Genomic DNA, 21,646 nt, shown 5'->3' with positions numbered 1-21,646 from the left:
TCTCAGCAGGTGTGAAAAAGGCCACCATTTTGGACCGGTAGCGAGGGTCCAACAAGGTGGACAGCCAAAAGTCATCCCTCTGTCTGATGGTTATTATTCGGCTGTCGCTACGCAAGCAACCGAGCATGCTATGGGCCATTTGTGCCAAGGAATGCGAGGGACTCCCTGCCTCCATCTCCACAGCATACTGCCACGGTGCGTCTGGGTCCTCTGTCTCCTCCTCCTCCTCCTCTACCAGATGCTCCTGCTCCTCCACTCCTGTCCGCTGAGTGGAAAAACCACCCATTTCACTCAATAATTCCTGAGCACAAATGTCCTCCTCTACCTCCTCCTCTTCTTCCTGTCCTGCCCCCACAGGGGTCATGTGGCGTTGAGATCTGTGCGCCACGTCTACCGCACCCTGACCAGCCATTGTTAACAGCATTTGTTCCAGGACGTGCAACAGAGGAATGACGTCGTTCATCCCATAGTCCTGCCGACTCACGAATAGCGTGGCCTCCTCAAAGGGCCTGAGCAAGCGGCAGGTGTCACGCATGAGCTGCCAATGGCTGACATCTAAGTTACACAGGGGAGTACCTTTATCCGCTTGTAACATCAGGAAATCGGTGATGGCCTTTCGCTGCTCGTAAAGGCGGTCTAACATGTGTAGGGTTGAATTCCACCTTGTTGCAACGTCGCAGATCAGGCGATGCTGTGGAATTCCGTTCTGCCGCTGCAGCTCAATGAGGGTGTTCTTTGCGGTGTAGGAATGGCTGAAATGCATGCACAGTTTACGTGACATTTTAAGGATGTCTTGCAGTGGGATGGTGGATTTTAGGAACCGCTTGACAACCAGATTGAACACGTGAGCCATGCATGGCGCATGGCACAACCTTCCTTGACGCAGAGCAGACACCATGTTCTTTCCGTTGTCAGTCAACATGGTTCCGATTTTTAGTTTGCGCGGAGACAGCCATCTGTCGATTTCTCTGTTCATTACACTCAGCAGTTCCTCCCCTGTGTGACTACGTTCGCCAAGGCATACCAGGTGCAGCACAGCGTGACACCGTTGCGCCCTGCACATGTGATATGCCGGTCGGGTAATGGGACTTGGCACGGGGGTGGCGGCTGAGGACACGGCGGAAAAAGAGGTGGTAGAGGCGGACATGCTTGCTGGACCAAGGACGTGCAAACGTGGAGGCAAAAGCGTCGTGACCTGTCCAAGTTGCTGGTGCGGCTGTGCCGGCACCACGTTCACCCAGTGGGCCGTAAATGACATGTACTGTCCCTGACCGTAGTTACAGCTCCACACGTCGGCGCTGCCGTGCACTTTGGCAGAGACCGACATGCTCAAAGACTGGCCCACCATCTCTTCTACATGTGAATGCAGGGCTGGCACTGCCTTTTGGGCAAAGAAATGACGGCTTGGCACTCTCCACCGCGGCGCGGCACAAGCCATCATTTCTCGGAAAGGTGCTGAGTCCACCAGTTGGAAAGGGAGGGACTGCAGCACCAGCAACTTGGACAGGAGGACGTTCAGCTTTTGCACCGTCGGGTGCGTGCTCGCAAACTGTTGTCTCTTGGATACGGATTCCAAGAAAGACTGTTGACGGAATCCGAGAAGAGGAGTAGCAGGAGAAGGAGCATCTGAACGAGCGGAAGATGCCAATGAGCGACAACTCCCCTCAGCAGAGGTGTTGGAGCCTTGACTGGCTGATAGAGGGCGATTGACGACGTCGGGTGACGGAGCAAGTAACGGAGCGGGTGATGGAGCGGGGGCTGGGGCAGGCAGAACCGCCGTATGTTTATCACGGTTTTCCCAGGCCACCGAATGGTGACGCTGCATATGCTGACGCAACGCTGTAGTCCCAACATGGGCCCCCTGGCCACGCTTGCATTTCTGGCCACATAGTCGACATACGGCTACGTTTACTTCCTCGGGCGGCTTGAGGAAAAATTGCCACACCACCGAGTAGGAAACTTTGCCCCCGCTACTCTTCACTGGCTGACTGCTACTTCCTCCGTGCGCACCGGCACCACTACTGGCCGTGGTGGTAGGCTGCAGTGGAGCTGGTGCTCTACTCCGTGGACGTTTGGCTCCACTGACACTGATGCGACCCTGCTGCTGTCTCCTGGGCAACCCACCGACTGTTTTGCTCGCTGCCAAGCTGCCACCCTCTTCTCCTGATGATGCGGAAGAAATTGCCTGATGACGACGAGGCTGCCAAGTGCGATCAACCTCCTCATCATCAAGTAGGGTCTCCGCCTCACTACTAGCCCCCTCGGCTGCGTCTGGGTCAGGAGACAGACCTGTCTCTAGACCGGCTACCGAGCCACTCTCCTCGCCAGTACTTGTTCGCTTGGCTGCTGAAAAGGCCGATGTCTCCCCCCGTTCCTGACCGCCCTCTGTTAGCTCTTCCTCACTGTACAGTGGGGCTGAGCCCACAGCATGCGATACTTCGCTTGGTGAGGGAACAGCAAAGGACAGGGGCAGGTAGAGGACACGTGATTTCAGTGGGCTTGGTCCCGGGCCATGCCAACTAACGGTTGTGTCTGACGTACCCACCGACCGTTGGCTGTAGGTGTCAGAGGTGACCTGGGAAGAGGAAGACGACCGAGCCAACCAATCAATGACGGCAGGGTTGTCGGTGGAGACACGACCGCTGGATGACACCGGGAGCACTGGCCTCTGGCTGCGAATACTGCTGCCTCGACCCCTTCCTCTGCTGCCACGTCTGCTCGCTCCTAAAACATTGCCTCCTCTGCCACTCCTCTGCATGTTGTCTGACATACTATTTAATTCAACGATTAGGTGTCCCTGAGTAACAATTCTCTGGCACTCAGTAACAATTCTGTCTGTCCCTGAGTAACAATTCTCTGGCACTCAGTAACAATTCTGTCTGTCCCTGAGTAACAATTCTCTGGCACTCAGTAACAATTCTGTCTGTCCCTGAGTATGAATTCTGTGGCCCTGAGTAACAATTCTGTGTCTGCGCGAGTAACAATTCTGTGTCTGTGCAAGTAACAATTTTGTGTCTGTGCGAGTAACAATTCTCTGGCACTCAGTAACAATTCTGTCTGTCCCTGAGTATGAATTCTGTGGCCCTGAGTAACAATTCTGTGTCTGTGCGAGTAACAATTCTGTGTCTGTGCGAGTAACAATTCTGTGTCTGTGCAAGTAACAATTTTGTGTCTGTGCGAGTAACAATTCTCTGGCACTCAGTAACAATTCTGTCTGTCCCTGAGTAACAATTCTCTGGCACTCAGTAACAATTCTGTCTGTCCCTGAGTAACAATTCTCTGGCACTCAGTAACAATTCTGTCTGTCCCTGAGTAACAATTCTCTGGCACTCAGTAACAATTCTGTCTGTCCCTGAGTAACAATTCTCTGGCACTCAGTAACAATTCTGTCTGTCCCTGAGTATGAATTCTGTGGCCCTGAGTAACAATTCTGTGTCTGTGCGAGTAACAATTCTGTGTCTGTGCAAGTAACAATTTTGTGTCTGTGCGAGTAACAATTCTCTGGCACTCAGTAACAATTCTGTCTGTCCCTGAGTAACAATTCTCTGGCACTCAGTAACAATTCTGTCTGTCCCTGAGTAACAATTCTCTGGCACTCAGTAACAATTCTGTCTGTCCCTGAGTATGAATTCTGTGGCCCTGAGTAACAATTCTGTCTCTGTGCGAGTAACAATTCTGTGTCTGTGCAAGTAACAATTTTGTGTCTGTGAGAGTAACAATTCTCTGGCACTCAGTAACAATTCTGTCTGTCCCTGAGTAAGAATTCTCTGGCACTCAGTAACAATTCTGTCTGTCCCTGAGTAACAATTCTCTGGCACTCAGTAACAATTCTGTCTGTCCCTGAGTAACAATTCTGTCTGTCCCTGAGTATGAATTCTGTGGCCCTGAGTAAGAATTCTCTGGCACTCAGTAACAATTCTGTCTGTCCCTGAGTATGAATTCTGTGGCCCTGAGTAACAATTGTGTGTCTGTGCAAGTAACAATTCTGTGTCTGTGCAAGTAACAATTTTGTGTCTGTGAGAGTAACAATTCTCTGGCACTCAGTAACAATTCTGTCTGTCCCTGAGTAACAATTCTCTGGCACTCAGTAACAATTCTGTCTGTCCCTGAGTATGAATTCTGTGGCCCTGAGTAACAATTCTGTCTCTGTGCGAGTAACAATTCTGTGTCTGTGCAAGTAACAATTTTGTGTCTGTGAGAGTAACAATTCTCTGGCACTCAGTAACAATTCTGTCTGTCCCTGAGTAAGAATTCTCTGGCACTCAGTAACAATTCTGTCTGTCCCTGAGTAACAATTCTCTGGCACTCAGTAACAATTCTGTCTGTCCCTGAGTATGAATTCTGTGGCCCTGAGTAACAATTCTGTGTCTGTGCGAGTAACAATTCTGTGTCTGTGCAAGTAACAATTTTGTGTCTGTGAGAGTAACAATTCTCTGGCACTCAGTAACAATTCTGTCTGTCCCTGAGTAAGAATTCTCTGGCACTCAGTAACAATTCTGTCTGTCCCTGAGTAACAATTCTCTGGCACTCAGTAACAATTCTGTCTGTCCCTGAGTAACAATTCTGTCTGTCCCTGAGTATGAATTCTGTGGCCCTGAGTAAGAATTCTCTGGCACTCAGTAACAATTCTGTCTGTCCCTGAGTATGAATTCTGTGGCCCTGAGTAACAATTGTGTGTCTGTGCAAGTAACAATTCTGTGTCTGTGCAAGTAACAATTTTGTGTCTGTGAGAGTAACAATTCTCTGGCACTCAGTAACAATTCTGTCTGTCCCTGAGTAACAATTCTCTGGCACTCAGTAACAATTCTGTCTGTCCCTGAGTAACAATTCTGTCTGTCCCTGAGTATGAATTCTGTGGCCCTGAGTAAGAATTCTCTGGCACTCAGTAACAATTCTGTCTGTCCCTGAGTATGAATTCTGTGGCCCTGAGTAACAATTGTGTGTCTGTGCAAGTAACAATTCTGTGTCTGTGCAAGTAACAATTTTGTGTCTGTGAGAGTAACAATTCTCTGGCACTCAGTAACAATTCTGTCTGTCCCTGAGTAACAATTCTCTGGCACTCAGTAACAATTCTGTCTGTCCCTGAGTATGAATTCTGTGGCCCTGAGTAACAATTCTGTCTCTGTGCGAGTAACAATTCTGTGTCTGTGCAAGTAACAATTTTGTGTCTGTGAGAGTAACAATTCTCTGGCACTCAGTAACAATTCTGTCTGTCCCTGAGTAAGAATTCTCTGGCACTCAGTAACAATTCTGTCTGTCCCTGAGTAACAATTCTCTGGCACTCAGTAACAATTCTGTCTGTCCCTGAGTATGAATTCTGTGGCCCTGAGTAACAATTCTGTGTCTGTGCGAGTAACAATTCTGTGTCTGTGCAAGTAACAATTTTGTGTCTGTGCGAGTAACAATTCTCTGGCACTCAGTAACAATTCTGTCTGTCCCTGAGTAACAATTCTCTGGCACTCAGTAACAATTCTGTCTGTCCCTGAGTATGAATTCTGTGGCCCTGAGTAACAATTCTGTGTCTGTGCGAGTAACAATTCTGTGTCTGTGCAAGTAACAATTTTGTGTCTGTGCGAGTAACAATTCTCTGGCACTCAGTAACAATTCTGTCTGTCCCTGAGTAACAATTCTCTGGCACTCAGTAACAATTCTGTCTGTCCCTGAGTAACAATTCTCTGGCACTCAGTAACAATTCTGTCTGTCCCTGAGTAACAATTCTCTGGCACTCAGTAACAATTCTGTCTGTCCCTGAGTAACAATTCTCTGGCGCTCAGTAACAATTCTGTCTGTCCCTGAGTATGAATTCTGTGGCCCTGAGTAACAATTCTGTGTCTGTGCGAGTAACAATTCTGTGTCTGTGCAAGTAACAATTTTGTGTCTGTGCGAGTAACAATTCTCTGGCACTCAGTAACAATTCTGTCTGTCCCTGAGTAACAATTCTCTGGCACTCAGTAACAATTCTGTCTGTCCCTGAGTAACAATTCTCTGGCACTCAGTAACAATTCTGTCTGTCCCTGAGTATGAATTCTGTGGCCCTGAGTAACAATTCTGTGTCTGCGCGAGTAACAATTCTGTGTCTGTGCAAGTAACAATTTTGTGTCTGTGCGAGTAACAATTCTCTGGCACTCAGTAACAATTCTGTCTGTCCCTGAGTAACAATTCTCTGGCACTCAGTAACAATTCTGTCTGTCCCTGAGTAACAATTCTCTGGCACTCAGTAACAATTCTGTCTGTCCCTGAGTAACAATTCTCTGGCACTCAGTAACAATTCTGTCTGTCCCTGAGTAACAATTCTCTGGCACTCAGTAACAATTCTGTCTGTCCCTGAGTAACAATTCTCTGGCACTCAGTAACAATTCTGTCTGTCCCTGAGTAACAATTCTCTGGCACTCAGTAACAATTCTGTCTGTCCCTGAGTAACAATTCTGTCTGTCCCTGAGAATGAATTCTGTGGCCCTGAGTAAGAATTCTCTGGCACTCAGTAACAATTCTGTCTGTCCCTGAGTAACAATTCTCTGGCACTCAGTAACAATTCTGTCTGTCCCTGAGTAAAAATTCTGTGGCCCTAATAACGTTTCTGTGGCCCTAAGTAACAATTCTCTGGCACTGAGTAACAATTCTGTCTGTCCCTGAGTATGAATTCTGTGGCCCTAACTAGCGTTTCTTTGTCCCTAAATAACGATTCTGTGGCCCTCATTAACAAGTCTGTGTCCCTGAGTAATGGTTCTCTGTCCCTAAGTAACTTCTCTCTGTCCCCAATTCTCGTTTCTGTGGCCCTAACTCTGTCCCTGTCCCTAGTACAGAGCGGTCTGCCTCTGTTCAATGACTGCAGGCAAATGAAGATTTCCAAAATGGCCGCTATATATACCTCGACCATTACACAGTGCTGGCTGGCTGGCTGCTGATTGGCTGATGCGATCACATGTCGTTGAGGAATGCATTATGGGGCAGCGCGCCTTGTCTGCGCGCCTTCCCCGACATCCCCGCTCCGTCGCCGCACATGTCAGCCGCCATTTTCGGAAAAATTTCGATTCGCGCGTCCGAATTAGGCTGTTTTTCGGATTCGGCACGAATCGAAATTTTTCCGATATTCGACTCGAATTCCACTTCGGATACTTCGATTCGCTCATCTCTATACACAAACATTAGATGTTGCCATGGTTTAATTGCACATAACATGTAAACATTCACAGTGCAGGGAGGAAAAAGTATGTGAGTCCCTAGCTTAATGACTTCTCCCAGAGCTAATTGGAGTCAGGAGTGAGCCAACCTTGACTCCAATCAGTGTGATGATATTGGATGTGTTGCTGACAGCTGTCCTGCCCTTAAAAAACACACACCTGTTTTGGGTTTATTGGTTTCAAGAAGCACTGTCTGATGTGAACCATGCCTCGCAGAAAAGAGCTCTCAGAAGACCTACGATCAAGAATTGTTGACTTGCATGAAGCTGGAAAGGGTTACAAAAGTATCTCCAAAAGGCTTGATGTTCATGTGTCCACGGTAAGACAGACGGTCTACAAATGGAGAAAGTTTAGCACTGTTGCTACTCTCCCTAGGCGTGGTCGTCCTGTAAAAATGACTGCAAGAGCACAGCGCAGAATGCTGCATGAGGTAAAGAAGAATCCCAGAGTGTCAGCTAAAGACCTACAGAAATCTCTGGCACATGCTAACATTTTTGTTGACACATCTACAATAAGGAAAACATGAAACAAGAATGGAGTACATGGGAGGACACCACGGAGGAAGCCATTGCTGTCCAAAAAGAATATTGCAGCACGTTTGAAGTTTGCAAAAGAGCACCTGGATGTTCCACAGCACTACTGGCAAAATATACTGTGGACAGATGACACCAAGATTGAGTTGTTTGGGAAGAACACACAACACTGTGTGGTGAAAAAAAGGCCCAGCACACCAACATCAAAACCTCATCCCCACTGTAAAACATGGCGGAGGGAGCATCATGGTTTGGGGCTGCTTTGCTGCCTCAGGGCCTAGATGGATTGTTGTCATTGATGGGAAAATGAATTCCAGAGTTTATCAAGACATTTTGCAGGAAAACGTACGACCATCTGTCCACCAACTGAAGCTCCGCAGAGGATGGGTGATGCAACAGGACAATGACCCAAAGCATACAAGTCATTCAACAAAACAATGGCTGCAACAGCACAGAATACGCCTTTTGGAGTGGCCCAGTCAGAGTCCTGACCTCAACCCGATTGAAATGCTGTGGCATGACCTTAAGAGAGCGATTCACAAGAGACATCCCAAGAATATTGCTACACTGAAACAGTTTTGTGAAGAGGAGTGGTCCAAAATGACTCCAGATCGTTGTGCAGGTCTGATCTACAACTACAGGAAACGTTTGGTTGAGGTTATTGCTGCCAAAAGGAGGGTCAACCAGTTATTAAGTCCAAAGGTTCACATACTTTTTCCTCCCCGCACTGTGAATGTTTACATGGTATGTGTAATTAAACCATGGCAACATCTAATGTTTGTGTAGTATTATGTTCAGCAGACTGTGTTCTTCTATTGTTGTGACTTAGATAACGTTCAGAGCACATTTTATGCCCAATTCATGCAAAACTCCACGTAATCCCAAGGGGTTCACATACTTTTTCTTGCAACTGTATACAAAAAGCATTCTTAGAATTCATAAACATAGTTTGGCAGAAATAGCGCAGAACACTGACATTCAACGCTCTCCATAAGCTGATCTTCTGACCTCTTTGACGGCTTATATACCCCTCGGGCTCTCCCATTGCTTTGCCCCCCCGCATCGGCGGGTGGGCAGGATTACAATCGTGGAACGATACAGAGAAAATTAGCAAGCCCCTGCGTAAGGTTGACATGCTAACCCATGAAGCGGTCCCAAATTTTTTCCTCAAACAACCTTCCTTCAATTCAATGCTTTGGATTTCTTGCTTTCTTTCTTTCTTTTTTTTTTTTTTTTACTCTTAGCATCAACTATTTTAAAAAATAAAAATTACAAGCTGCGGCTTACGGTTAGAGCGCAACTGAAAGCTGCACGTGCCCTAGCGGCTTCTCCCACCAACCTTCTCTGAAGAAGAGCAGCACGCCTATGGGCATCCCACTGCCCCGTTAGTCTATGGGGGCGCTCCATTCTCTCACTCCTTCTCTTGGCTCCCCTTTCTTTCCCAATGCCTTTCTATACGGCCAGCTCTGGGAAAGCTCCCCCGGCACTCAAGGTGAGGATGCCAAAGTGCGCCCCTCCCCCGAGCCCCTTCATTCGGGAAAACAAAAAGGCAGCAAATGCCATAAGCGCTCTCTTACACCCTGAGCCCCCGCTCACATCAAAACCAATTTCAAAATTGGGTGACCTGCTGACACCAATGCCTATGCAAATCGCACCAAAAGCTCTGCTGCGTGCACTACTTTAGAAGTCGGCGCGGCTCCGACAAAGCCGGAACCGCACCCGTACGACCGCTCTAATAGCGGACAATAGGGTGCGACTTGGCCTACAGTTTTACAAGTCGCAGGCCAAGTTGCACCTGACGTGACCGGGGTGTAAGGGGCATGCCAGCGTGTGCGTTCTCATAGCGCACGTCTAGGACAGACCACTCGTTTCAATAGGCTTCCCTAGGTGAATAGATCGATTTTAAAACCACAGAGATACATAAATCAATCAAAGTGAGTTGAAAATAATATAGCAAAAAAACAAAACCAATGTACCTCGGACACGGCCGATGACAGATCTGAGTACCGGCCCCGTTGCTGGTACCATGTGACCTGCTGTGACCAATCACAGCAGGTCACATGACAGTTGTACACCATGGATGGCTTCATGCATGCCATCCATTGTCTACTAGTGTCTAGCTGTGAATCGTCACAGCGATCACATGCACATGTCATGTGATGAGCCGTGGCCAGATCACAGCTGAGCACAAAAAAAAAAAACAAAAAAAAAAACAAACCCCTGAATGAATCGATGTCATTCAGGTAAATGCTTGCTTATAGCAAAGGAAGTCTTTGCTATAAGCAAATTGTGTAAGAAAAGAAAAAAAAAAAAACTGATCACTTCCCCAAAGTAGTACAATGTTACTGTGGTAACATTGTACTACTTTGGTCATAGGGAAATATGAAAAGAAAATCTTGAAGAAAAAGAAAAAAAATGTAATAAAAAATGAACAATAATAAAAAAAAAAGTAAAAAAAATGATTTTTTTTTTTTTTTTTTTCCCCATACTGTCACCAGTCAGTGTCCCTGATCACCGCTATGCCAGTGATAGGATGACGCTGTACTGCACTGGTGACAGTATGTAAAAAAAAATAATTGTGACAATCATTTTTTTCATTTTCTGAAAAATTCGGACAAAAAAAATACAACTTCAAAAAACTCGCCATGCCTCTTATGAAATCCGTCGTACTGTCTACTTTACAAAAAGGGGTCATTTGGGGAATATCTGTACTGTTCTGACATTCTTGGGCCTCAAGAAATTAGATTGGCTGTCACTACTTCAGGATTGATCAATATTCAGACCTATACCAGAGTTTGTGAACTCTATCACTTTCCTACAAACTAAAAAATACATCCTAATTTGGGTTATTTTCACCAAAGACATGTAGCAGAATACATCTCGGCCTAAATTTATGAAGAACCATTACGGATTTGCGAACTTTTATAACAGAAACAAAGAAAACCGTGTTTTGTTTTTAAATTTTCGGTCTTTTTTGGTTAATTTAGCCAAAAATAAAAACCCCAGCGGTGATTAAATACCACCAAAAGAAAGCTCTAGTTGTGTGAAGAAAACGATGAAATGTTTGTTTGGGTACAATGTTGTATGACCGAGCGAATTGTCATTGAAATTGTGAGAGCGCTGAAACCTGAAAAATGGCCTGGGCAGGAAGGGGGTAAAAGTGCCCGGCATGGAAATGGTTCATCGATACGAGAAAATCAAAAAGAGCCGCCTAGCGGAGGATGGTTTCCATCCAACGACCTCTGGGCCAGCTCTGGGAAAGGTCCCCTGGCACTCAAGGTGAGGATGCCAAAAGTGCGCCCCTCCCCCGAGCTCCTTCATTCGGGAAAACAAAAAGGGAACCAGGGAACAAATGCCATAAGCGCTCGCTTACACCCTGAGCCCCCGCTCACACCCAAAACAATTTCAAAATCGGGCGACCTGCTGACACCAATGCCTATGCAAACCGCACCAAAAGCTCTGCTGCGTGCACTACTTTAGAGGTCGGCGCGGCTCCGACAAAGCCGGAACCGCACCCATAGGACCGCTGTAATAGCGGACAATAGGGTGCGACTTGGCCTACAGTTTTACAAGTCGCAGGCCAAGTTGCACCTGACGTGACCGGGGTGTAAGGGGCATGCCAGCGTGTGCGTTCTCATAGCGCACGTCTAGGACAGACCACTCGTTTCAATAGGCTTCCCTAGGTGAATAGATCGATTTTAAAACCACAGAGATACATAAATCAATCAAAGTGAGTTGAAAATAATATAGCAAAAAAACAAAACCAATGTACCTCGGACACGGCCGATGACAGATCTGAGTACCGGCCCCGTTGCTGGTACCATGTGACCTGCTGTGACCAATCACAGCAGGTCACATGACAGTTGTACACCATGGATGGCTTCATGCATGCCATCCATTGTCTACTAGTGTCTAGCTGTGAATCGTCACAGCGATCACATGCACATGTCATGTGATGAGCCGTGGCCAGATCACAGCTGAGCACAAAAAAAAAAAAAAAAAAAAAAAAAAAAACAAACCCCTGAATGAATCGATGTCATTCAGGTAAATGCTTGCTTATAGCAAAGGAAGTCTTTGCTATAAGCAAATTGTGTAAGAAAAGAAAAAAAAAAAACTGATCACTTCCCCAAAGTAGTACAATGTTACTGTGGTAACATTGTACTACTTTGGTCATAGGGAAATATGAAAAGAAAATCTTGAAGAAAAAGAAAAAAAATGTAATAAAAAATGAACAATAATAAAAAAAAAGTAAAAAAAATGATTTTTTTTTTTTTTTTTTTTCTTTCCATACTGTCACCAGTCAGTGTCCCTGATCACCGCTATGCCAGTGATAGGATGACGCTGTACTGCACTGGTGACAGTATGTAAAAAAAAATAATTGTGACAATCATTTTTTTCATTTTCTGAAAAATTCGGACAAAAAAAATACAACTTCAAAAAACTCGCCATGCCTCTTATGAAATCCGTCGTACTGTCTACTTTACAAAAAGGGGTCATTTGGGGAATATCTGTACTGTTCTGACATTCTTGGGCCTCAAGAAATTAGATTGGCTGTCACTACTTCAGGATTGATCAATATTCAGACCTATACCAGAGTTTGTGAACTCTATCACTTTCCTACAAACTAAAAAATACATCCTAATTTGGGTTATTTTCACCAAAGACATGTAGCAGAATACATCTCGGCCTAAATTTATGAAGAACCATTACGGATTTGCGAACTTTTATAACAGAAACAAAGAAAACCGTGTTTTGTTTTTAAATTTTCGGTCTTTTTTGGTTAATTTAGCCAAAAATAAAAACCCCAGCGGTGATTAAATACCACCAAAAGAAAGCTCTAGTTGTGTGAAGAAAACGATGAAATGTTTGTTTGGGTACAATGTTGTATGACCGAGCGAATTGTCATTGAAATTGTGAGAGCGCTGAAACCTGAAAAATGGCCTGGGCAGGAAGGGGGTAAAAGTGCCCGGCATGGAAATGGTTCATCGATACGAGAAAATCAAAAAGAGCCGCCTAGCGGAGGATGGTTTCCATCCAACGACCTCTGGGCCAGCTCTGGGAAAGGTCCCCTGGCACTCAAGGTGAGGATGCCAAAAGTGCGCCCCTCCCCCGAGCTCCTTCATTCGGGAAAACAAAAAGGGAACCAGGGAACAAATGCCATAAGCGCTCGCTTACACCCTGAGCCCCCGCTCACACCCAAAACCATTTCAAAATCGGGCGACCTGCTGACACCAATGCCTATGCAAACCGCACCAAAAGCTCTGCTGCGTGCACTACTTTAGAGGTCGGCGCGGCTCCGACAAAGCCGGAACCGCACCCATAGGACCGCTGTAATAGCGGACAATAGGGTGCGACTTGGCCTACAGTTTTGCAAGTCGCAGGCCAAGTTGCACCTGACGTGACCGGGGTGTAAGGGGCATGCCAGCGTGTGCGTTCTCGTAGCGCACCTCTAGGACAGACCACTCGTTTCAATAGGCTTCCCTAGGTGGATAGATGGCGCAGGCACCATTTTTAAAACCACAGAGATACATCAATCAATCAAAGTGAGTTGAAAATAATATAGCAAAAAAACAAAACCAATGGACTAAAATGGCTCTTTAATAATTACCAGGAAATCCAAATCCAAAATAGCCGCCTAGCAGAGGATGGTTTGGATCCAACCACCTCTGCTTTATGGGCCCAGCAAGGCATGGTGGGCGTGGCCTGCCTGCCTTCCCACAATGCCTCCTGGCAGAGCTGCTCACTTGCATGCGGTGTCCTGCTTAACAATAGCCTGTGTGCTCCTCATTTTCTTCAGTAAAATCAACTTTTCAACTGACAGACATTATTGATCACATTGATTATGATTACAGTTGCAAGAAAAAGTATGTGAACCCCTTGGGATTACGTGGAGTTTTGCATGAATTGGGCATAAAATGTGCTCTGAACGTCATCTAAGTCACAACAATAGAAGAACACAGTCTGCTGCACATAATACTACACAAACATTAGATGTTGCCATGGTTTAATTGCACATAACATGTAAACATTCACAGTGCAGGGAGGAAAAAGTATGTGAGTCCCTAGCTTAATGACTTCTCCCAGAGCTAATTGGAGTCAGGAGTGAGCCAACCTTGACTCCAATCAGTGTGATGATATTGGATGTGTTGCTGACAGCTGTCCTGCCCTTAAAAAACACACACCTGTTTTGGGTTTATTGGTTTCAAGAAGCACTGTCTGATGTGAACCATGCCTCGCAGAAAAGAGCTCTCAGAAGACCTACGATCAAGAATTGTTGACTTGCATGAAGCTGGAAAGGGTTACAAAAGTATCTCCAAAAGGCTTGATGTTCATGTGTCCACGGTAAGACAGACGGTCTACAAATGGAGAAAGTTTAGCACTGTTGCTACTCTCCCTAGGCGTGGTCGTCCTGTAAAAATGACTGCAAGAGCACAGCGCAGAATGCTGCATGAGGTAAAGAAGAATCCCAGAGTGTCAGCTAAAGACCTACAGAAATCTCTGGCACATGCTAACATTTTTGTTGACACATCTACAATAAGGAAAACATGAAACAAGAATGGAGTACATGGGAGGACACCACGGAGGAAGCCATTGCTGTCCAAAAAGAATATTGCAGCACGTTTGAAGTTTGCAAAAGAGCACCTGGATGTTCCACAGCACTACTGGCAAAATATACTGTGGACAGATGACACCAAGATTGAGTTGTTTGGGAAGAACACACAACACTGTGTGGTGAAAAAAAGGCCCAGCACACCAACATCAAAACCTCATCCCCACTGTAAAACATGGCGGAGGGAGCATCATGGTTTGGGGCTGCTTTGCTGCCTCAGGGCCTAGATGGATTGTTGTCATTGATGGGAAAATGAATTCCAGAGTTTATCAAGACATTTTGCAGGAAAACGTACGACCATCTGTCCACCAACTGAAGCTCCGCAGAGGATGGGTGATGCAACAGGACAATGACCCAAAGCATACAAGTCATTCAACAAAACAATGGCTGCAACAGCACAGAATACGCCTTTTGGAGTGGCCCAGTCAGAGTCCTGACCTCAACCCGATTGAAATGCTGTGGCATGACCTTAAGAGAGCGATTCACAAGAGACATCCCAAGAATATTGCTACACTGAAACAGTTTTGTGAAGAGGAGTGGTCCAAAATGACTCCAGATCGTTGTGCAGGTCTGATCTACAACTACAGGAAACGTTTGGTTGAGGTTATTGCTGCCAAAAGGAGGGTCAACCAGTTATTAAGTCCAAAGGTTCACATACTTTTTCCTCCCCGCACTGTGAATGTTTACATGGTATGTGTAATTAAACCATGGCAACATCTAATGTTTGTGTAGTATTATGTTCAGCAGACTGTGTTCTTCTATTGTTGTGACTTAGATAACGTTCAGAGCACATTTTATGCCCAATTCATGCAAAACTCCACGTAATCCCAAGGGGTTCACATACTTTTTCTTGCAACTGTATACAAAAAGCATTCTTAGAATTCATAAACATAGTTTGGCAGAAATAGCGCAGAACACTGACATTCAACGCTCTCCATAAGCTGATCTTCTGACCTCTTTGACGGCTTATATACCCCTCGGGCTCTCCCATTGCTTTGCCCCCCCGCATCGGCGGGTGGGCAGGATTACAATCGTGGAACGATACAGAGAAAATTAGCAAGCCCCTGCGTAAGGTTGACATGCTAACCCATGAAGCGGTCCCAAATTTTTTCCTCAAACAACCTTCCTTCAATTCAATGCTTTGGATTTCTTGCTTTCTTTTTTTTTTTTTTTACTCTTAGCATCAACTATTTTAAAAAATAAAAATTACAAGCTGCGGCTTACGGTTAGAGCGCAACTGAAAGCTGCACGTGCCCTAGCGGCTTCTCCCACCAACCTTCTCTGAAGAAGAGCAGCACGCCTATGGGCATCCCACTGCCCCGTTAGTCTATGGGGGCGCTCCATTCTCTCACTCCTTCTCTTGGCTCCCCTTTCTTTCCCAATGCCTTTCTATACGGCCAGCTCTGGGAAAGCTCCCCCGGCACTCAAGGTGAGGATGCCAAAGTGCGCCCCTCCCCCGAGCCCCTTCATTCGGGAAAACAAAAAGGCAGCAAATGCCATAAGCGCTCTCTTACACCCTGAGCCCCCGCTCACATCAAAACCAATTTCAAAATTGGGTGACCTGCTGACACCAATGCCTATGCAAATCGCACCAAAAGCTCTGCTGCGTGCACTACTTTAGAAGTCGGCGCGGCTCCGACAAAGCCGGAACCGCACCCGTACGACCGCTCTAATAGCGGACAATAGGGTGCGACTTGGCCTACAGTTTTACAAGTCGCAGGCCAAGTTGCACCTGACGTGACCGGGGTGTAAGGGGCATGCCAGCGTGTGCGTTCTCATAGCGCACGTCTAGGACAGACCACTCGTTTCAATAGGCTTCCCTAGGTGAATAGATCGATTTTAAAACCACAGAGATACATAAATCAATCAAAGTGAGTTGAAAATAATATAGCAAAAAAACAAAACCAATGTACCTCAGACACGGCCGATGACAGATCTGAGTACCGGCCCCGTTGCTGGTACCATGTGACCTGCTGTGACCAATCACAGCAGGTCACATGACAGTTGTACACCATGGATGGCTTCATGCATGCCATCCATTGTCTACTAGTGTCTAGCTGTGAATCGTCACAGCGATCACATGCACATGTCATGTGATGAGCCGTGGCCAGATCACAGCTGAGCACAAAAAAAAAAAAAAAAAAAAAAACAAACCCCTGAATGAATCGATGTCATTCAGGTAAATGCTTGCTTATAGCAAAGGAAGTCTTTGCTATAAGCAAATTGTGTAAGAAAAGAAAAAAAAAAAAACTGATCACTTCCCCAAAGTAGTACAATGTTACTGTGGTAACATTGTACTACTTTGGTCATAGGGAAATATGAAAAGAAAATCTTGAAGAAAAAGAAAAAAAATGTAATAAAAAATGAACAATAATAAAAAAAAAGTAAAAAAAATGATTTTTTTTTTTTTTTTTTTTTCCATACTGTCACCAGTCAGTGTCCCTGATCACCGCTATGCCAGTGATAGGATGACGCTGTACTGCACTGGTGACAGTATGTAAAAAAAAATAATTGTGACAATCATTTTTTTCATTTTCTGAAAAATTCGGACAAAAAAAATACAACTTCAAAAAACTCGCCATGCCTCTTATGAAATCCGTCGTACTGTCTACTTTACAAAAAGGGGTCATTTGGGGAATATCTGTACTGTTCTGACATTCTTGGGCCTCAAGAAATTAGATTGGCTGTCACTACTTCAGGATTGATCAATATTCAGACCTATACCAGAGTTTGTGAACTCTATCACTTTCCTACAAACTAAAAAATACATCCTAATTTGGGTTATTTTCACCAAAGACATGTAGCAGAATACATCTCGGCCTAAATTTATGAAGAACCATTACGGATTTGCGAACTTTTATAACAGAAACAAAGAAAACCGTGTTTTGTTTTTAAATTTTCGGTCTTTTTTGGTTAATTTAGCCAAAAATAAAAACCCCAGCGGTGATTAAATACCACCAAAAGAAAGCTCTAGTTGTGTGAAGAAAACGATGAAATGTTTGTTTGGGTACAATGTTGTATGACCGAGCGAATTGTCATTGAAATTGTGAGAGCGCTGAAACCTGAAAAATGGCCTGGGCAGGAAGGGGGTAAAAGTGCCCGGCATGGAAATGGTTCATCGATACGAGAAAATCAAAAAGAGCCGTCTAGCGGAGGATGGTTTCCATCCAACGACCTCTGGGCCAGCTCTGGGAAAGGTCCCCTGGCACTCAAGGTGAGGATGCCAAAAGTGCGCCCCTCCCCCGAGCTCCTTCATTCGGGAAAACAAAAAGGGAACCAGGGAACAAATGCCATAAGCGCTCGCTTACACCCTGAGCCCCCGCTCACACCCAAAACAATTTCAAAATCGGGCGACCTGCTGACACCAATGCCTATGCAAACCGCACCAAAAGCTCTGCTGCGTGCACTACTTTAGAGGTCGGCGCGGCTCCGACAAAGCCGGAACCGCACCCATAGGACCGCTGTAATAGCGGACAATAGGGTGCGACTTGGCCTACAGTTTTACAAGTCGCAGGCCAAGTTGCACCTGACGTGACCGGGGTGTAAGGGGCATGCCAGCGTGTGCGTTCTCATAGCGCACGTCTAGGACAGACCACTCGTTTCAATAGGCTTCCCTAGGTGAATAGATCGATTTTAAAACCACAGAGATACATAAATCAATCAAAGTGAGTTGAAAATAATATAGCAAAAAAACAAAACCAATGTACCTCGGACACGGCCGATGACAGATCTGAGTACCGGCCCCGTTGCTGGTACCATGTGACCTGCTGTGACCAATCACAGCAGGTCACATGACAGTTGTACACCATGGATGGCTTCATGCATGCCATCCATTGTCTACTAGTGTCTAGCTGTGAATCGTCACAGCGATCACATGCACATGTCATGTGATGAGCCGTGGCCAGATCACAGCTGAGCACAAAAAAAAAAAAAAAAAAAAAAAAAAAAACAAACCCCTGAATGAATCGATGTCATTCAGGTAAATGCTTGCTTATAGCAAAGGAAGTCTTTGCTATAAGCAAATTGTGTAAGAAAAGAAAAAAAAAAAACTGATCACTTCCCCAAAGTAGTACAATGTTACTGTGGTAACATTGTACTACTTTGGTCATAGGGAAATATGAAAAGAAAATCTTGAAGAAAAAGAAAAAAAATGTAATAAAAAATGAACAATAATAAAAAAAAAGTAAAAAAAATGATTTTTTTTTTTTTTTTTTTTCTTTCCATACTGTCACCAGTCAGTGTCCCTGATCACCGCTATGCCAGTGATAGGATGACGCTGTACTGCACTGGTGACAGTATGTAAAAAAAAATAATTGTGACAATCATTTTTTTCATTTTCTGAAAAATTCGGACAAAAAAAATACAACTTCAAAAAACTCGCCATGCCTCTTATGAAATCCGTCGTACTGTCTACTTTACAAAAAGGGGTCATTTGGGGAATATCTGTACTGTTCTGACATTCTTGGGCCTCAAGAAATTAGATTGGCTGTCACTACTTCAGGATTGATCAATATTCAGACCTATACCAGAGTTTGTGAACTCTATCACTTTCCTACAAACTAAAAAATACATCCTAATTTGGGTTATTTTCACCAAAGACATGTAGCAGAATACATCTCGGCCTAAATTTATGAAGAACCATTACGGATTTGCGAACTTTTATAACAGAAACAAAGAAAACCGTGTTTTGTTTTTAAATTTTCGGTCTTTTTTGGTTAATTTAGCCAAAAATAAAAACCCCAGCGGTGATTAAATACCACCAAAAGAAAGCTCTAGTTGTGTGAAGAAAACGATGAAATGTTTGTTTGGGTACAATGTTGTATGACCGAGCGAATTGTCATTGAAATTGTGAGAGCGCTGAAACCTGAAAAATGGCCTGGGCAGGAAGGGGGTAAAAGTGCCCGGCATGGAAATGGTTCATCGATACGAGAAAATCAAAAAGAGCCGCCTAGCGGAGGATGGTTTCCATCCAACGACCTCTGGGCCAGCTCTGGGAAAGGTCCCCTGGCACTCAAGGTGAGGATGCCAAAAGTGCGCCCCTCCCCCGAGCTCCTTCATTCGGGAAAACAAAAAGGGAACCAGGGAACAAATGCCATAAGCGCTCGCTTACACCCTGAGCCCCCGCTCACACCCAAAACCATTTCAAAATCGGGCGACCTGCTGACACCAATGCCTATGCAAACCGCACCAAAAGCTCTGCTGCGTGCACTACTTTAGAGGTCGGCGCGGCTCCGACAAAGCCGGAACCGCACCCATAGGACCGCTGTAATAGCGGACAATAGGGTGCGACTTGGCCTACAGTTTTGCAAGTCGCAGGCCAAGTTGCACCTGACGTGACCGGGGTGTAAGGGGCATGCCAGCGTGTGCGTTCTCGTAGCGCACCTCTAGGACAGACCACTCGTTTCAATAGGCTTCCCTAGGTGGATAGATGGCGCAGGCACCATTTTTAAAACCACAGAGATACATCAATCAATCAAAGTGAGTTGAAAATAATATAGCAAAAAAACAAAACCAATGGACTAAAATGGCTCTTTAATAATTACCAGGAAATCCAAATCCAAAATAGCCGCCTAGCAGAGGATGGTTTGGATCCAACCACCTCTGCTTTATGGGCCCAGCAAGGCATGGTGGGCGTGGCCTGCCTGCCTTCCCACAATGCCTCCTGGCAGAGCTGCTCACTTGCATGCGGTGTCCTGCTTAACAATAGCCTGTGTGCTCCTCATTTTCTTCAGTAAAATCAACTTTTCAACTGACAGACATTATTGATCACATTGATTATGATTACAGTTGCAAGAAAAAGTATGTGAACCCCTTGGGATTACGTGGAGTTTTGCATGAATTGGGCATAAAATGTGCTCTGAACGTCATCTAAGTCACAACAATAGAAGAACACAGTCTGCTGCACATAATTGAAGGGATTAGCCCCTAAGTTTGATGTTCCACCATCTTGTTTCTCTTAGCCAAAGCCCGTCCATTTTAAGAATCAGCATCCATTTCAAGCCTGTATTTTAAAAGAATTGATTTTCTTGTTTTAAACGGTATTTTGTCAGGAGTTAGGAAGTTCCTCTTTTTTCCTTGTCCAGGTGCAACTTCCCCTTTTTCCCTTAACTAAGCCTAAGACTGAAAGTCTGCGGTGAGCTACATCCTGTTGAAAGTGTATTAATAATTTTAGGCCAACGGTAAAAAGGAACTGTCTGCTTTCTGAAGGTGTCTGAAAGTTCAAGCATTGACGTATATACTAATAATTAACATATATGCCAACTGATTGGGCATGAGTGACGTATGTAATATTCTAATTGGTTAAATGCATACCTGTCAATTGATTGGCTCTTATATTTCTATGCTTTGTTTTAAGTTTCATATATAAGTTTAAACACGGAAGAATAAATTCAGTTCATTCTGAGATACTACTTTGTGTCTGTCTGCCATTCCTTTGTGTCTCAGGTGAACTCCGGATCCGAGGTAATTTTTGGTCGATGCCAGGGGCTGACGGAAGTCAGTGCAGAAGGGAACAAGATTCACATTCCTTTCAATTGGGGGCTCGTGTCCGGGATGAGATAATCATCTTTTTTGGTAAGTAAGATTTTTTGTCATTTTGCCAGATAGTCTCTTGCCAGAAAAGCTCTGATTGAAATCTCATGCCCTAAGGTAAGCACTGGGCTTCGCGTCTTAAGACGTCAGTGGCCAGGCGCAAAAAAAAAGTGCTGTGGGGAGCACAAAGGTCTTTTGGAAAAGACTAGAGGCAGTTTTGGGAACTGCACAATTTCTTATAAGAAGAGATTGGAAAAGAGTTTCTCTGAGAAGAAACCAGGAAAAGCCCGGGGTTGACCAATAATTCACCTGTAAACCTTTGCTTTTCTTCCTATCGCATAGAAGTATAAGATAATTTGTTTGTGTGACACAAGTGCCCAGGTGGTAAAGTGTATGGGCCAGTGGTCACTGAAGGTATTGTCAATTTCCGTGTGACATGCCCCACCCCACACAGATAAGCCTTATTGGTTGATGATCTGGGTGAGGTGATTGCGTGGTAACGCCGAGTTGGGTGCCTATGTAAATGTTTTGTTTAAATTGTGTTGTAAGCTAGAAAAGATTGGCAGAATATTATTAGAAAGTATTGTACACCCAGGTTATAATCTTCACTTTTATCAGTCACTAGAGAAAGACTAGAGAAAGTATCTTAGGTCCAGGCATTTTTATAGGATAAATTGTCATTACAGCCTATAGGACAGATTTGTGATACAGATATATTCAAGTGTAAGATATGGGGAGAAGTCAGAGTAGGAATAGGCCCCCTCTCCCAAAAGTTGGTGAATCATGTATAG

General features: G+C 44.9%; 1 protein-coding gene and 2 non-coding genes across 4 annotated transcripts in view; 2 read left to right on the top strand and 1 right to left on the bottom strand.

Moving 5' to 3' along the window:
• TASP1 (taspase 1) overlaps window positions 1-21,646 on the bottom strand; it is a 663,695-nt gene that overhangs the window by 289,306 nt on the left and 352,743 nt on the right. The window lies entirely within an intron of this gene.
• LOC149451355 (U6 spliceosomal RNA) lies at window positions 8,771-8,877 on the top strand. The gene has a single exon (XR_016315066.1). It is a non-coding gene; the product is annotated as a U6 spliceosomal RNA (small nuclear RNA).
• Window positions 15,327-15,433, top strand: LOC149451354 (U6 spliceosomal RNA). Its single transcript, XR_016315065.1, has one exon. It is a non-coding gene; the product is annotated as a U6 spliceosomal RNA (small nuclear RNA).

Source organism: Staurois parvus, unplaced genomic scaffold (assembly GCF_062004578.1).
Source record: "Staurois parvus isolate SC_StPar_1 unplaced genomic scaffold, SC_StPar_1.0 ptg000543l, whole genome shotgun sequence".
Classification (NCBI taxonomy): Eukaryota; Metazoa; Chordata; class Amphibia; order Anura; family Ranidae; genus Staurois; species Staurois parvus.
Note: the sequence above shows the minus strand (reverse complement) of the source record. Positions and strands in the feature narration are given on the sequence as shown.